The sequence below is a fragment of the Sphaerodactylus townsendi genome, linkage group LG01 (genome assembly GCF_021028975.2).
Source record: "Sphaerodactylus townsendi isolate TG3544 linkage group LG01, MPM_Stown_v2.3, whole genome shotgun sequence".
Lineage (NCBI taxonomy): Eukaryota > Metazoa > Chordata > Lepidosauria > Squamata > Sphaerodactylidae > Sphaerodactylus > Sphaerodactylus townsendi.
In genome coordinates this window covers 7,024,092-7,042,300 of record NC_059425.1, presented here as the reverse complement: position 1 = coordinate 7,042,300, position 18,209 = coordinate 7,024,092, and the positions used below count along the sequence as shown (strand labels likewise).

General features: G+C 49.9%; 1 protein-coding gene across 1 annotated transcript in view; it reads left to right on the top strand.

Moving 5' to 3' along the window:
• The first annotated feature begins 229 nt into the window (after positions 1-229).
• ILF2 (interleukin enhancer binding factor 2) overlaps positions 230-18,209 on the top strand; it is a 29,959-nt gene continuing 11,979 nt past the window's right edge. The window contains exons 1-2 of the mRNA XM_048509922.1: positions 230-234; positions 17,817-17,822. The gene's annotated coding sequence lies outside the window, so the exon portion shown is untranslated. The remainder of the gene's footprint in view (positions 235-17,816; positions 17,823-18,209) is intronic.

The following is an 18,209-nucleotide window of genomic DNA, read 5'->3' as shown; positions in this document are numbered from 1 at the left end:
TCACAGTTTCTCGGAGCTCTCTCAGCCCCACCAACCTCACAGGGTGTTTGTTGTGAGGGGGGAAGGGCAAGGAGATTGTGAGTCTACTACAGGAGAGAAAGGGGGAATATAAATCCAAACTCTTCTTCTTCTTCTTCTTCTTCTTCTTCTTCTTCTTCTTCTTCTTCTTCTTCTTCTTCTTCTTCTTCTTCTTCTTCTTCTTCTTGCTACTTGAGAAAATGTGACTGGAACATTGTTTATAATCCACCCCCCCTTTAATAATTCCTCTATCTTTTTCGTTTTCATCATACTCTTCCTCAAGGATACCTAGGGCCTTTACTCTCATGTCACAATAACGTGGCAGGCCAGGTGGAGAGGGATTGACTCGGCCACAGACGTCCAACGTGCTTCATGCGGAGTGAGGAAAGTATTTTTTAATTCTTTAAAAACTGGTATTTCTAAATTGACGTCCAAGACGTGCACAAAGACAAGTTCACCGACTTTTAAGGTGTTTCATATAGATTCCCGGTTTCTTCTGAATATTAGGCCAAACCCCCCACATTTTCAACACTTGGCCATCAAGCGGCAAAATGAAATTAAATCTTTAGCATCAATAATAATTTTTTTTGTTCATTTTTTTCTATTGGATTTTAATTTAACTTCCCTTCGCCTTCAGAAACCACTAGGCATTTATCTATTTCTTTATTTTGTTTTACCTAGGCTAGGGGTGGCCAACCAATGGTGCTCCATATTTTCACGGACTACAATTCCCATCAGCCCCTGCCAGCATGCCCAATTGGCCATTGTCAAGTCGGTGTCATGTGGCATAATGGTTAGAGCAGTGGTGGCGAATCTATGGCACTCCAGATGTTCATGGACTACAATTCCCATCAGCCCCTGCCAGCATGACCAATTGGCCATGCTGGCAGGGGCTGATGGGAATTGTATTCCATGAACATCTGGAGAAGAAGAAGAAGAAGAAGGAGAAGAAGAAGAAGAAGAGGAGGAGGAGGAGGAGTTTGGATTTATATCTCCCCTTTCTCTCCTGCAGGAGACTCAAAGGGGCTTACAATCTCCTTGCCCTTCCCCCCTCACAACAAACACCCTGTGAGGTAGGTGGGGCTGAGAGAGCTCCGAGAAGCTGTGACTAGCCCAAGGTCACCCAGCTGGCGTGTGTGGGAGTGTACAGGCTAATCTGAATTCCCCAGATAAGCCTCCACAGCTCAGGCGGCAGAGCTGGGAATCAAACCCGGTTCCTCCAGATTAGATACACGAGCTCTTAACCTCCTATGCTGCTGCTGCTCCTCAAGGAGAGCTGGCAGCCAAGCAGGGACAGAATCTGCCCTCCAAAGCTGAAATTTCGTTGCGAGGAACTGGTCTGTGTTGTCTGGAGATCTGTTATAATTAGAGTTGCCAACTTCTAGGCGGTGGCTGGAGCTCTCCTTGGGATTTCCAATTATCTCCAGGCGACAGGACAATAGTCCACTTGGAGACAATAGACCACTTGGCATTATTCCTTATTGAAACCCCACCCTTACCCAAACCCTGCCAGCAGGGGGTCATAGTTAAGAGGAGGTTGACTCTAATCTGGAGAACCAGGTTTGATTCCCCACTCCTCCACATGAAGCCTTGGGCCAGACATAGTTTTCTCCAAACTCTCTCAGCCTCACCTACCTTACCTTATCATCCAGAAGGTGTCTGTTGTGGGGAGAAATTTGTAAGCCACCTTGAGACTCCTTACGGTTGAGAAAAGCAGGATATAAATCCAAACTTCTTCCTCAGGCTCCCGCCCCAAAATCTCCAGGTATTTCCTTACCTGGAACTGGAAGTCCTTGGTGTAATTCTGGAAGAATCACAGGCTCCGTGTAGAAGTTGGGGACAATTTGCTGAATGTCCGTGCGTTCTTCAAGCGGACAAAAATATTTACTTTAAGTTTGGGGAGGGATGTTTTCCGTGGGTTAATCACACACAGTTGTTTGAGGTAGATCTGTGTAGGCTTTTTTTCTTGTGGTTGAAATAGATCTTGCTTGTGCAAATGAATGCGACGTGTTGAAACAGCGAAGGTCTGCCTTCAGAATAAACTTCTGAAACTGTGGGGTGGAGGAAACTGTTGGACGAATCACAGAATCATAGAATTGGAAGAGACCCCCAAGGGCATCCAGTCCAACCCCCTGCCCTGTAGGAATATACAATCACAGCACCCTTGGAAGATGGCCATCCAGCCTCTATCTAAAAACCTCCGAAGAAGGAGACTCGGCCACCCTCCGAGGCGGCGTATTCCACTGTAACAAAATGCAGCACCAATGCAAAATACCTATGGGTATTTTGCCACAGTAGCAGGCATCTACATCTATAGGAGCAGCAGGGGCGTAGGAGGTTAAGAGCTCATGTATCTAATCTGGAGGAACCGGGTTTGATTCCCAGCTCTGCTGCCTGAGCTGTGGAGGCTTATCTGGGGAATTCAGATTAGCCTGTACACTCCCTCACACGCCAGCTGGGTGACCTTGAGCTAGTCACAGCTTCTCGGAGCTCTCTCAGCCCCACCTACCTCACAGGGTGTTTGTTGTGAGGGGGGAAGGGGAAGGAGATTGTAAGCCCCTGTGAGTCTCCTGCAGGAGAGAAAGGGGGGATATAAATCCAAAACTCAACTCAACTCAAACTCAACTCATCTAACTATCCCACTCACCCCTTTTGATATCACTTTCTAGAACTAACAGATTGCCTTTCCCAACTGCCTCATTTTAGGTTCTCAAGGATGGGAATTAACCGGGATTCCACAGAGTGTCACAAACCACGGACCTGCCCCCATTTTCTTCCTCCATTCGTTCTCAAAATGTATTTTTCCCATCAAGGGCTTTGGGTTAACATTTTAAGAAGAAGAAGGGTTTGGATTCATATCCCCCTTTATCTCCTGTAAGGAGACTCAAAGGGGCTTCCAATCTCCTTTCCCTTCCCCCCTTACAACAAACACCCTGGGAGGTGGGGGTGGGGGCGCTGAGAGAGCTCCAAAGAACTGTGACTAGCCCAAGGTCACCCAGCTGGCATGTGTTGGAGTGCACAAGCTAATCTAGTTCCCCAGATAAGCCTCCACAGCTCAAGTGGCAGAGTGGGGAATCAAACCCGGTTCTCCGGATTAGAGTGCGCCTGCCCTTAACCACTACACCACTGCTGCTCCTTTCCTGCAGAACGACAAACCTAAGTGTACCTCCCTGCATTCACGCATAATATCCCCTTGCCCTCTGCCTGGGGTTGCCGACCCGCAGATGGTGGCAGGATATCTGGCTTTACCACTGATATCCAGGCGACAGAGATCATTTAACCTGGGGAAGATGGTGGCTTTGGAAGGTGGAGTCAATGGCATTATACCTCATTTAAGTCCCTCCCCTCTCTAAGCTCCGCCCCCCTCAGGCTCCACCCCCAAACATCCAGGTATTTCCCAATCCAGAGCTGGCCCCCCACAGTGCCCGTCTTCTCTTCCTTTCCTTTCCTTCCCTTCCCTGTTCTGTTGTGTCCTTTTGCTGTTCTCCCCACAGCCCACCATTAAAAATGCAAGATTGAAAGCTCTTTGGGGCAGGGACCTACCCTTTCTTTGTTTGCTGATGTTTTTGTTCGATTCACCCACTTTTCAGCAGGGCAAGGTTAAAAAATAGTAAAGCCCCCAGCCTACTCTTAGTTGATTTTTTTTAAAAAATATGGAAAACACCATAAAACGTTGTTGGACGTTGTTGCTTCAGAAACAAGCACGAACAGATTGCTGGTCAACGGACCTCGCGAATCAGGTTCTGGGTGACGACTGCCTTAAAAATAGTTTGCAGCAGCCGCTGTTGATAATAATTATAATAATTAATAACAGGAGGACATCTGGAGGAGGGCAAATTGTTTATAGGCTGCCTGGACTTCTTCCGCAAGCTGGGTGTCCGGGCTCCTTGTGGGGCTGTACAGTGGGACCCCTGCATCTTGCTGCCAGCCCCCTGATCCCAAGGAGGGGAGTCCTGGGCAAGAAGGAGTTAACCCGCCTTTGTCGGTGATAACAGCTTTTTTTGTCATTGAATGAGGGGAAGGAAAAGCAACTCCGGCTGTGTAGATAAACCTTCGCTCCACCGCTCTGCTCATTCCGGCACCGTCTGGGCTACGGGAAGAAGGCAAGCGGGTGGCTCAGCGCAGACTGGAGAATCGGGGTGAGACCACACAGGGCAGCGGAGCTCAGACAGCCAGGGAGCTGGGAAAGTTGCCAGGAGCCAGGGAGAAGGGAAGTTAGATTTAGGGTGAGGGACTCGGCAGCTGGAGGGGACATTGGGGTAGTACGTGAAGGCAGATTTGGGGCATAGGGGGACAATCTTCGGGGGAGGGGGGTGGTTCCAGAGGTTCCGTCAGTTTGGGGAGCTAGGAGCATGCTCTCCAGAGGGGTGTGGCAGAGTTGGCTGTCCAGGGGTGGCAGCGAGGTGTGCCAGAGTCGGGCTCAAGCGAAACGCTTCTCTGCCAGTTCCGTGCGGGTCTAGAAAGGTGTTTTTTTGTGTGGAGGGCAGTCGAGGGTCGGAGTTGTTCCTGGGGGAAGATAAGAGGGAAGAGGCTGTGGAGGTGATTGGATTCTCAGTAAAGGTGTCTTGAAGTGTGCAAGGTTGGCAGTGCCAATCTGGTACATGTTTGGGGATGAGGGCCTGGCGCCAGCGAGGAGACACCAGAGGCGTGGTGCTCCCCGGGTCCAGGGGGCCACGGGCATATCCACCAGGAGAGCAGCCACGTGCAGGTCATGAGGTCATGTGGTGGCTACTAGTGGTCGTCTCCCAGGCGGGCGCGGCGGCCGGGGCCAACTTGACCATCGCGGTGGTGCTGCCGCAGCACAACACGACGTACCCGTGGGCTTGGCCGCGGGTCGGCCCCGCCATCCAGCTGGCCATCCACAAGATCAACAGCCAGCCGGACCTCCTTCCCAACTACACCGTGCAGTCCGTCTTCAACACCAGCGAGGACGACCACGGCGTCTGCTCCGACTCCGTGGCCCCCTTATCGGCCGTGGACCTCAAGATGGGCTACAACCCGGACGCCTTCATGGGCCCAGGCTGCGTCTACACTTCGGCCCCCGTGGCCCGTTTCACCAGGCACTGGAAACTGCCTTTAGTGACCGCCGGGGCTGAGGCAGTGGGGTTTGGAGACAAGGGCGAGTTCGCCTCGACCACGCGCACCGGTCCCAGCCACGGCAAGTTGGGCGAGTTCGTGGTTTACCTCCACGAGCACTTCAACTGGACCAGCCGGGCGCTTCTCCTTTACTGGGACAACAAGACGGACGACCGGCCGTGCTACTTTGCCGTGGAAGGGTTGTACGTGACGCTGCCAGACATGACTAACATCACAGTGGAGGAGAGCCCTTTTTCGGAGATGAACTACAGCTCGCTGATCCGGGACATCAGGAAGAAGGCTAGGAGTAAGTCCAACCTCCTTCAGCTAACCCCCTTCCCTTCCAGATTTTGTTTGGTAAAAAGAGACACCCCGGGTGGAATTTGCAGGGCTTGATCCTACTACCCGCTCCAGATGTGTAGAAGTTGGCAGTGGTTCACCCAGGGGCATACCGCGAAGGGGGACATACGGGGTCAAATGTCACCGGGCTGCGGCCATTTAGTCACATAGGGAGCAGAAAATCACCCCCCCACACCCCACACACACCCCCCTCCTGCAGCAGTGGCATAGTGGTTAAGAGCAGGTGTACTCTAATCTGAAGGAACCGGGTTTGATTCCCTGCTCTGCCGCTTGAGCTGTGGAGGCTTATCTGGTGAACCAGATTAACTTGTGCACCCCAACACATGCCAGTTGGGAGACCTTGGGCAAATCGCAGTTCTTGGGAGCTCTCTCAGCCCCACCCACCTCCCAGGGTGTTTGTTGTGAGGGGGGAAGGGAAAGGAGTTTGTAAGCCCCTTTGAGTCTCCTATAGGAGAGGAAGGGGGGATATGAATCCAATTCCTCTTCTTCTTCTGCCCCCCCCCCCAGTCCATACACTGACTTCAAGAACTGGTGCAAAAAAATTTGGTCATGGTGGGAGAGGGTAGCCGCCCATATGAGGGTGGGGTACGGAAAATTCAGATTTTGCACTGGGCTACATTTTTCCTAGACACGCCTCTGGCTTTACCCGAGGAGATAAAAGCCCTCTTTGTATGCTCAGAAACACTCTGTCCTTTATAAAACTGAAAGTTCAGGGGCACGTTAGACTTGCAAAACGTAGTCCTGTGGAAGGTTTTGTGATTCACGCTCGTGGTGGGGACGTATTTCGATCCGGAGGTTCCGAGGCCAAGAAGATGGCGTGGCGTTGGGTGGGTGACATTACCGAGATGTTTTAGATATAAATACTTTTCTGCCTGACGGATGAACACTTCGTACATCGGATGAAGCAAAGTCTGACTCACAAAAGCTTCTCTCGGAATAAATTTCATTCGTCTCTGAGGTGGCAAGCAAACCCTAGAATTGTGACATCTAGGATTTCACTCTGGGGTGACAGGAACCCTAAATTTCACCGCAAACAAAGCTTTCTCTCCTCCCCACCCCCCCACCCCCAAGCCCGCAATTCCCTCTGCCATCGGGTCTTCACCCAAACCTCAATCCTTTTCCAGAGCTAGGGCTTGTGAATTTCACAATGCTGGTGGGAGTATCTCTGACCGTATGCTGGAGACCTTTTCTTCTCCTTGGGGTACCCACAGCTGACATCCTCAATCCTGGGACGGACAAGGAAAACTTTTTAAGGTGACGGGCTGGATCGACACCGGTTCTTGCCGTAGCATGTTTCAGTTCAGAACTATCAAATCTGTAGCCTCCTCCTTACTACCCACCGGAATCATCTTTTCCAGGGGCCATCCCTTGCTTTCCACCCCAACAAGAAACTTCCCATTCAGTTCGGTCCCCAACTACCGTTAAATCCCCCCCCCCCGCCCCAATTCAGCCAGCCAGAATTCAACTGCAGATATGGCTGCCCGTTCCCTCTAATCTGGAGGAACCGGGATTTGATTCCCAGCTCTGCCGCCTGAGCTGTGGAGGCTTATCTGGGGAATTCAGACTAGCCTGTGCACTCCCACACACGCCAGCTGGGTGACCTTGGGCTAGTCACAGCTTCTCGGAGCTCTCTCAGCCCCACCTACCTCACAGGGTGTTTGTTGTGGGGGGGAAGGGCAAGGAGATTGTCAGCCTCTTTGAGTCTCCTGCAGGAGAGAAAGGGGGGATATAAATCCAAACTCTTCTTCTTCAACCTTGACTTATTGCCGGGCTTTCTCGGTGCTTCTCCTGCTCGACATTTTGGGGTGCCCCTTAGCACACATCATTTCTTGCTTTGGGGTCTGCGTGTGTTGGGGGGGGGGGGTGTATGGAAGTTCTCCCTAGCTCTTCCAAGTTGTGGGGGGGGGGGGATTTTATTGATTGTTCTCTTCCAGTGTGAAGGGGTTTTGTGTGTGTGGTCGGAACTACCGTGTTTCCCCGAATATAAGACAGTGTCTTATATTAAATTTTGCTCCCAAAGATGCACTATGTCTTATTTTCAGGGGATGTCTTATTTTTTCTGTGTTCTGTTCGTCGGGCATGTTTCCAAACAAAAACTTTGCTATGTCTTACTTTCGGGGGATGCCTTATATTTCGCACTTCAGCAAAACCTCTACTATGTCTTATTTTTCGGGGATGTCTTATATTAGGGGAAACAGGGTACTATTGATCAAGCCAACAAAATAGTGGACACCTTATCGCCACTTCCTGTTCGGCCCCCTAGATCACCAAAGGAGGGTACATTAAAGGGAAATTACTTCCTCCCTTTTCATGGGTATTTTCATGTATTAATTTTAGCCACACACAAAAATGCCAACTGTCTTTTTCAGTGAGGCCGAAAAATCCATCTTCCTGTTCCCAACAGTAGCCAGCCAGGTGATTTTTGGGAATTGCATAAGTAGGGCATGAAAGCACAAACTCCCCCCCTTCTCCATGACTAGTTCCTCGCACCTGGCATCCCGAGATACACTGTGCTGGAACAGAGAGGTTCCATTCATCTGTGCCGACTCGCCAAAAAGAATATAGAGCTCTCCCCCAACCCTGCTTCCAAGCAACATAATCCAGCAGCTATCTTTTACCACTCTGGCTGTTCTCTTTTAGTCTGTAGACATTGCGGATCCATCGAAGGTTGGGCGGCCAAGGGGGAATTCTGGGTACCCACTCGTGAATCGCTGCCAGGATTTCTTTGCCCTGAGATTCAGCCCTCAAACCCTTTTTCCGCCCAAGTGCCGAGCCATCCTGCAACCAAAGGGCATGCGTCTAGGCATGTGCAGAGTGCCGTTTCCCTGATCAGCAATATGCAGATGTTTATGGCTTATCTAAGTTTACCGAGAGGGGCTTCTTCCGGTCAAAATATCTCCCAGATGCCGGGAGGTCTGGCATTTTTTTTTGCGAGTGCTGTGGTATTTGTTTATTGAGCCAGTGTGTGGGCGGGGAGGTGTGGGCAGCTGGAGGGGCGAAGGAGTATTTTGGAGCTGGAGAGGATGCATTGAAGGGAGAGAAGGGGGTGTAACTTACTCAAACCGGATCAATCTTTGCGTTTTGGGTGTATGTTTGACACTGGGGCGCATCATAAACTTACGTAGATAGGTCAGGATATGTTAGTCTGTAGACGTAGACGAGGGCAGAACACTAGTAACAGCACCTTAAAGACTGACGAAGTTTACCCTGCCGGAAATTTTGTTAGTCTTTAAGAGCCGGCTGGACTCTTGCTTGATAAACTTAGGTGTTCGTCTTTAAATTAGGGGACCGTTCTGTGGAAGTTGTGTGTGCATGTGAATGAGAGCAGGAGTGAGACAGAGAATGGCAAATATTCGCAGCTGTAATATCACTTCACATTTGTATTTTCCAGTCATTCTAACGACAGCCTTGTCAGGTAGATCAGTGTTGCTTTCTCCACTTAATAGATCCGATGTCAGAAGCTAAGAAAAAAAATAATGGACTTGTTGAAAACATGGCTTAGATAACGGATTTGAAATTTTGTTTTTAAAAACTCGCAGACATCGTCATAGTTGTTCTTTCAACAACAGCCCTGAGAGGCAGGGCAATATAATGCCTGAGTAGTCTGGGGTTTGAGATGTCTGTTTACCATGAAGAAGAAGGAGGAGGAGGGGTAGTTTTGATTTATATCCCCCCTTTATCTCCTGTAAGGAGACTCAAAGGGTCTTACAGCCTCCTTTCCCTTCCCACCCCAACAAATACTCTGTGAGGTAGGTGGGGCTTAGAGAGCTGGGAAGAACTGTGACTAGCCCAAGGAGTGCACAAGGAGTGGCATGTGTTGAAGTGCATAAGCTAATCTAGTTCCCCAGATAAGCCTCCACAGCTCAAGTGGCAGAGCAGGGAATTAAACCTGGTTCTCTTGATCAGAGTGCACCTGCTCTTAAACACCATGCTGGCTCTCAGTATGTACAGCTGAAATGAGACTTGACATAGGGGCGGGGGGCAGGTTCAGAGTCAGCGTGGTGTAATGGTTGCCGCCAACTCTAATCTGGTGAACTGGATTTGTTTCCCCGCTCCTACACATGAAGCCTGCTGGGTGGCCTTAAGCCAGTCCCTGTTCTCTCAGGACTCTCTCAGCCCCACCTTCCTCATAAGGTGTCCGTTGTAGAGCGGGGAAGACTGTTATAAGTGGCTTTAAGACTCCTTAAAGGTTGAGAAGAGCAGGCTATAAAAATCCAAGCCTTCATAGCTTCCTCGCTTGGCCTCTTCCAAAGCCAGCTGATAACACATCTTGATTTATTGCCTTCTGCCCTTTGGTCAGAGGAGGCAGGCGGGGTGGTTCTTACACATGATCTCACTGCATCCGAAATGTCCGTGGCGCACACATGTAGCAGTCCAGGGATCCAAAAATCTGCCTTCGGATGATTAATGCCCAAAATGCCGAGGGCCAAGGTTGTCTGGAAACCGGCTTTCAAATGCGGGAACCCTGTCCCATAACCCTCAATCAATAGGGGGGGGGGGCTGAGGGGCTGCGGGGTCGTGGTTGTAGGATTGTCAACTTCTAAGTGGGATATTGAGATCTCTTGGGATTACAACCAGATGACAAAGCTCAGTTCCCCTGGAGAAAATAGCTGCTTTGGAGGGTGGGGACGAGGTCTATTGCATTATACCCTTCTGAAATGCCCCCCCCCCCCCCGTCTGCTTCCTCGCATCTTTAGGAATTTCCCAACCTGAAGATGGTACTCTTGAGTAAAGGGCATTCTGCACCTGCTCAGAAGACACCTGCCTCTTTAGAGAACCAACATGGTGTGGTGGTTAAGAACAGGTCCACTCTAATCTGCAGAACCGGGTTGGATTCCCCGCTCTGCCACTTGAGCTGTGGAGGCTTATCTTGGGAACCAGATTAGCTTGTTCACTCCAACGCATGCCAGCTGGGTGACCTTGGGCTAGTCACAGTTCTTTGGAGCTCTCTCAGCCCCACCCACCCCCAACCACCTCACAGGGTGTTTGTTGTGGGGGGAGGAAAGGGAAAGGAGATTGTAAGCCCCTTTGAGTCTCTTTACAGGAGAGAAAGAGCCACGTGGGGTAGTGCTTAAGTTCTTGCACTGCCACTCAGACGGTCAGGAGTTCGAGCCCCCTGTGGGTCAGATATCCTGGCAGCTGGCTCATGGTCAACTCAGCCATCCATCCATTCCTTGGTCGGTAAATGAGTACCTAGCTAGGGGGTAAAGAATAGCCGGGGAAAGCAATGGCAAACTACCCCACAAGAACGGCTTGCCTATGAAACCACTGCTTGCATAGTGATTAAGAGTCGGTGCACTCTAATCTGGAGAACAGAGTTTGATTCCCCCGCTCTGCCACTTGAGCTGGGGAGGCTTATCTAGTGAACTAGATTAGCTTGTACCCCAGGGTCGGACATGACTGAAGGGGAAACTTTACCTCTACAGGAGAGAAAGGGGGGATATAAATCCAAATTCTTCTTCGTTTCCTTCTTTTTTATGTTACTTCTGAGAACCAGGAGTGGGTTCAATCCAACGGGGTCTGGATCCATCTAAACCCTGGGGTCTCGAGGACTAGGAGTATGTTCTCCACCCCAGGTGGGATCTCTGCCGAGGCCCAGAGAACGTCACAGGGCCCACATCTGCCTGAGTTGACTTAATCATAGAGGGTGACAACGGCGTGGGGCAGAGTTCCTCCTGTGATGCATGCGGGAGATTTAATAGCAACAGGGGTCCCGACCTTGGATGGATGTTCACCGCAGTGCAGTGTGATAACAGCTGGAAAAGGAACAACAAGACATCTCCGCAGAGGGGTGTGGGTTTTGGAATAGGTTTGAGGTTTCTGAAGGGGCCCATGTTTAAGGAAGGGCTTGGCTGCAGCGTCTATTTTTTAAAAACGTGGCTGGGATTGTTGATGGGGGATAAGTGGAAGGTCAGGGACTCTGCTGGCGGCCAGCAAGCTCAGCAACTCTGGGGAAGGGGACTTCATATTGAATGTATCCTGTGAGAGCCAATGGGGCATTGACAGGGTACAAATTAGGGTAGAAATCCCCACACCCCATGAACTTACTGCATGCCTGTCAGGGTGGTATAGTGGTTAAGAGCCGGTGCACTCTAATCTGGAGAGCAGGGTTTGATTCCCCCGCTCTGCCACTTGAGCTGGGGAGGCTTATCTAGTGAACTAGATTGGCTTGAGCACTCCAACACATGCCAGCTGGGTGACCTTGGGCTAGTCATTGTTCTCTCTGAACTCTCTCAGCCCCACCTACTTCACAAGGTGTCTGTTGTGGGGAGAGGAAGGGAAAGGAGCTTGTAAGCCTCTTTGAGTCTCATTACAGGAGAGAAAGGGGGGATGTAAATTCAACCCCTTTTCTTCTTCCTCTTCCTCTTCTTCCTCCTCCTCTTCTTCCTCTTCTTCCTCTTCTTCTTCCTCTTCTTCCTCTTCTTCTTCTTCTTCTTCTTCCTCTTCTTCTTCTTCTTCTTCTTCTGGGGGGGGGGGTGGGGGGGGGGGGGGGTGGGGGGGGGGGGGGGTGGGGGGGGGGGGGGGTGGGGGGGGGGGGGGGGGGGGGGGGGGGGGGGTGGGGGGGGCTTCTTCTTCTTCTTCTTCTTCCTCTTCTTCCTCTTCTTCTTCTTCTTCTTCTTCTTCTTCTTCTGTCAGCCACTCCATCTCTCCCCAGAGTCGCCAGGTTGGGGAAATTCCTGGAAATTTGGTTTGTGAAGCCAAATTGAAGGGAGAACCATGCCGATTGGAATTGCCAAGCCAAACTGGAGGGAGAACACATCCTTAAATTTCTGGCAAGAAGGGTGCAAGAAAAATGTTTTACAGAGTAACACATGCCAAAAAAAGGGGGGGGGCAGTTCTGTGACCTAAGAAATTCACTGCTGGAAATCCAACAAGGAGGCAGATTATAAAGAGAGAGAGAGAAAAGAGCAGACTGGACATGTGCGAAATGCCATTTCACGTGCACCCCAACTAGCCAATAAATCCACACACCAGTGTGGTGTCGCAATTAAGAGGAGGTGGATTCTAATCTGGAGAACCGGGTTTGATTCCCCACTCCTCCACCTGAGTGGCAGAGGCTTATCTGGTGAACCAGATGTGTTTCTGAACCCCTACATCCCTGCTGGGTGACCTTGGGCTAGTCCCAGTTCTTCGGAACTCTCTCAGCCCCACCGACCTCACAAGATGTCTGTTGTGGGGGCGAGGAAGGGAAAGGAGCTTGTAAGCCACCTTGAGCCTCCTTACAGGAGAGAAAGGTGAGGTATAAATCCAGACTTTTCTTCTTCTCTTCTAGCCCATGGAAGAGCTTGGACTAGCTCATCTGATTTAGTTTCAGATCTTGAGACAAGTAGGAGGGGGAGAGCTGCCAGGGTATAACCGAGCATGTACAGAGTGGCCCTCCTTTGCCAATGAGTAACCATTGTGTGCTCCAGTGTGGCAGGAGTTGGACTGGATGGCCTTTGAGGTCCCTTCCAGCTCTATAATTCTGTGATTCTATGATTCAGCCCACTGGCAGAGCCGAAGTGGGAAGAAAGGTTTGTAAAGCAAAGGCGTAATGGGCTGTAAAGGAAGCCCATCCCGTCCTGGAACATGTTGTTTGCAAAAACAGTACGCTGGCGGAGCAGTAAGCCGTGTTAATTAATGTCTGTTAATGATTGCGTGGAGCAAAGCAAGTACAATAACTCCAGACCAAATCCCCAGTCCGGAGGGTTCAGCCTCGGCTGTTCGTTTTGGGCGTGGAATCGGTTTGAATGTGTGTGTTTCTGCGTGTGTTTGTTTTAATTCATTTATTATACAAAAAAAAACCCCACACACACACCTCCCTGCCTTCATAAGGGCCCCGAAGGCAGCCGCAAACTGATTAAAAGGCACATAATAGACATCGCAAAAACATAATGAAAATCGTAAAATAAAACCCGTTAAAACGCTCGAAGCCAGGGCTCAAATACACACAAGCAAGTAATGCCAACCATTTAAAAATTGGGTGGGAAGGGAAGGGATCACTGAAATGAAACTAACAAAAGAAAAGTCCTTACCCACTGGCAAAATAGGGCAACAGAGAAGGGGACACACAAATCTCTCCGGGGAGAGAGTTCCCAGAGTGTTGGGGCCACGACAGGGAAGGCACTGTCTCAACGTTGGCATTCATTTGAACACATGCTCTTTGGCCCAATGCTAGGCTGACCAGACGTCCCGCTTTTGGCGGGACAGTCCCGCCTTCACACAATTTGTCCCGCGTCCCGCGGGTTATTTCCATTGTCCCAATTTTTGTCACAGGGCAGGAAATGGCAGCGCCCCAGAAGGCAGTGCAGCCGCCTACCCCCGTCCCGGGTTCACAAAGGTGACCATCTGGTCACATTACCCAATGCTTATCTGGCTGGGGGAGGGGAAATTTCTAAATTTAACATTTGGGCAATCTTACAGTCTCACTGTTTTCGCCTATCTCCCCCCTCTCCACTTTTTCACCTATTCATATTAAAGGTGTCTCTGAGCTTGCACCAAATGCCAAAAAATTGGCAACTGGTTCCTAAAGAGTAAACATAACTACTCTGTTTTTCCAAATATAAGACATCCCCTGAAAATAAGACATAGTAGAGGTTTTGCTGAAGTCCGAAATATAAGGCATCCCCCGAAAGTAAGACGTAGCAAAGTTTTTGTTTGGAAGCATGCCCGATGACCAGAATACAGAAAAATAAGACATCCCCTGAAAATAAGACATAGCGCATCTTTAGGAGCAGCAGTGGTGTAGGTGAGCAGCAGTGGCGTAGGAAGTTAAGAGCTTGTGTATCTAATCTGGAGGAACCGGGTTTGATTCCCTGCTCTGCCGCCTGAGCTGTGGAGGCTTATCTGGGGAATTCAGATTAGCCTGTACACTCCCACACACGCCAGCTGGGTGACCTTGGGCTAGTCACAGCTTCTCGGAACTCTCTCAGCCCCACCTACCTCACAGGGTGTTTGTTGTGAGGGGGGGAAGGGCAAGGAGATTGTAAGCCCCTTTGAGTCTCCTGCAGGAGAGAAAGGGGGGGGGATATAAATCCAAACTCTTCTTCTTTTTCTTCTTCTTCTTCTAGGAGCAAAAATTAATATAAGACACTGTCTTATTTTCGGGGAAACACAGTATGTTTAAATATTTGAAGGGATGCCATGTCGAAGAGGGAGCAAGCTTCTTTTCTGCTGCCTCAGAGACTAGGACACGGAGTAATGGATTTCAGGGGCAGGAAAAGAGATTCCACCTAAACATTAGGAAGAAGTTCCTGACCGTCAGGGCTGTTTGACAGTGGAATTCACTGCCTCTGAGAGTTGAGGAGTCTCTTTCTTTGGAGGTTTTTTAAACAGGGGCTAGATGAACATATGTCAGAAGTCCTTTGTGTGTTCCTATATTGCAAGAGGTTGGACTTAGTGGCTCTGGTGGTCTCTTCTGACTCTATGATTCTAACGGAGCCTCTGTCCCAGGCAAGCCAAGACTACGAAATTCCTGAGGCCCTGGTCAAATAACTAGGCAAACCATATTATTTCCTTTCATAGGATTTTTGGGTTAGGTTTGAGTGACGTGAGGAGGCCCAGGGGAAGTCTTTCTCTCCGTCTGAGGGCTCCAGTTGGCTCTTGGATGCTGTGGAACTCCCGTGCTGCTTCCATAAACTTTCTCCCTGGTTTACGGCGGCATTTTTGTGGTATTTCACTGCAATTGTGAAACTAACTGCTGAGGAGACTCCTCCTGCTTTAGGATTCTCCCAGAATAGTAGGGTGGTCAAATCCGGGCTTGTAAATTCCTGGAGATTTGTAAAAAAATATATTTTTATTTTATTAAATATCTATACAGCAATGCAGATATTAAATATCTATACAGCAGGAGCAGCAGTGGCGTAGGAGGTTAAGAGCTTGTGTATCTAATCTGGAGGAACCGGGTTTGATTCCGCGCTCTGCCGCCTGAGCTGTGGAGGCTTATCTGGGGAATTCAGATTAGCCTGTACACTCCCACACATTCCTGCTGGGTAACCTTGGGCCAGTCACAGTTCTCTCAGAACTCTCTCACCTGCCTAACAAGGTGTCAGGAGCAGCAGTGGCATAGGAGGTTAAGAGCTCGTGTTTCTAATCTGGAGGAACCGGGTTTGATTCCCAGCTCTGCCACCTGAGCTGTGGAGTCTGGGGAATTCAGATTAGCCTGTGACTAGCCCACACATGCCAGCTGGGTGACCTTGGGCTAGTCACAGTTCTTCCGAGCTCTCTCAGCCCCACCTACCTCACAGGGTGTTTGTTGTGAGGGGGGAAGGGAAAGGAGTGTGTAAGCCCCTTTGAGTCTCCTACAGGAGAGAAAGGGGGGATATAAATCCAAACTTTTCTTCTTCTTCTATACCACCCCTCTTTTCTTGGACTGGGGGCCATTTCCAGCAATAATATATGCATCATAAATACAACAACTATAATTATTTATAAATTTAAAATTTAAATCTATGCGAAAATATGATGAAAACATCCACTTTTGCTGAACCGCTAACATGGCTAGCCCTCCGTCTTCAAAAGGGGGCAGATAAGAACAAATCCTGTTATCTAAAAATGGGGTGGTCGCGGGGGGCCATGGAGGGCCGACCTGGGGGGGAGGGTGGGGTTTTGGGAGGACAGGGGATCCCTCTGGGCCAAAATAACACCTCCTAATCAGCCATTTTTCTTCAGGGAAACTGTAGTCTGGAAATCAGTTGTAATTCCAAGTGGTATCTAGACCCTACTTTGAGGTCAACAACTTTATGGGGCAGCAGAATAGGAAATCCACCACAGGGTCTGCCCCGCTTTCCTTGCCCCTCACATGTACACACACCCAGAGGTGGGATCCAGCAGGTTCTCACCAGTTCCCGAGAGTGGGTTACTAATTATTTGTGTGTGCCGAGAGGGGGTTACCAATTGGGTCCGCTTTTCCGTTAGAAATCCCATTAGGTCCAAAAATCATCAAGTCCTGTTGTTTCCTGTGTGGCTGGTTAGCGAAGGTAGAAAACGGGATCATTCTCCCCGTTGGGCTGTTTTCAAAACATGTTTTAGAAATATGGTCAAGTTCCTTGTTTCAGGAAAGTGTCCTTCTTTTGATTTCTAGAAACAAAATTAAGTATTTGAAAGTATTAAGTGTTTGACAGGCAGTCAATGAGAGGAGAAGTCGTTGTTTCTGTTGGCAGCAGACGATAGGACAGTGGTGGCGAACCTATGGCACGGGTGCCAGAGGTGGCACTCAGAGCCCTCTCTGTGGGCACTCGCACACAGAGTTCATCATGTGGGAGGGGGGTGGAAAATCACCCTCCCCCCCACACACATATCTAGGCTGGCCTAGGCATGATCCTTTACCTGGGAGTAAGCTCGGTTGCTGGCAATGGGGCTTGCTTCTGAGTAAATCCTCCTAGGATCGCGATTCACCCATTTGAAGCATTGCACAATTGCTTCACTAAGCTTACTCCTCAGTAACACGTGCCTCGGAGCCAACTGTTTTTTCTAAACTAAAACCTCAGTATTCAGGTTAAATTGCCGTGTTGGCACTTTGCAATAAATAAGTGGGTTTTGGGTTGCAATTTGGGCACTCTGTCTTGAAAAGGTTCGCCATCACTGGTGTATGATGACAGTACAGTCCTGATAATCGATTGCAAAAGGTGGAGAAAAAGCCCAATGAAGAAACCAGGCTCCGGTGGTGGGATTCAAATAATTTAACAACTAGTTGTTTACAAGAACCATTTTAACAACCAGTTCTGCCGAAGTGGTGTGAACCGGCTGAATCCCACCACTGAGTGGGGCTAAGAGAGTTCTGAAGAACTGTGACTAGCTCAAGGTCACCCAGCAGCAGAAGAAGAAGAAGAGGAGGAGGAGGAGTTTGGATTTATACCCCCCTTTCTCTCCTGTAAGGAGATTTAAAGGGGTTTACTAACTCCTTTTCCTTCGTTTCCCCACAACAGACACCTTTGAGGTAGGTGGGGCTGAGAAAGATCTGAAGAACTAGATCAGAGTCACCAGCATGAATGTTGGGCCCTTTCCGCACCACAACAGTGCGGGGGTGCATCGGCATATACAATGCCGACACACACACCCCCGGGACCATTCGCACGGACGGTCCCGGGAGGGTGGCAGGCGGCAGTGCAGCCTTCACACAGGCTGCACCGTCACTGAATACTTACCTCATCTCCTGGCTTCCTGCTCGTCGCAGAGGCCAGGGGACATGCCCCCACAGGCTGGAGCAACGGTTCTGGAGTCACAGGCCAGGGGGCGTGTCCCCTGGCCTCTGTGACAAGCCTGAAGCCAGGAGATGAGGTAAGCGTTCAGGGATGGTGCGGGGGAAATGGCGCCTTCCAGCCACTGCCATTCGCATGGCAGCGGTTGGAAGACGCTGCTTCTGAAAAACCTTGCTGGGGGAGTGAGGTTTGGAAGAAGCGTCTTCGTGCTGCTTGGGGGTTGCAAGGCCGGCGATGCTGAGATGCAGCAGCGGCAGCCATGCGAACCCCTCCCCAGGGATGCTGTTTTTAGTGTCCCTGGGGCGCTCTTTACCGCCCATGCGGAAAGGGCCTAAGAGTGGGGAAACAAATCTGCTTCAACTGTTAAGAAACCGCCACTGATGTGGAGAAGTGGGGAGTCAAACCCAGTTCTCCAGATTAGAGTCCACCTGCTTTTAACCACTATATTACTATGGGGCATGCTTTCAAGATTCAAATGCTGCCCCCCCCCCACCTTATGATGCATTCTGGTCCTGACAAGAAGTGTCTTTTAATTCAATTATTTCTTAATAAACATACTTTGGATGACATTGTATA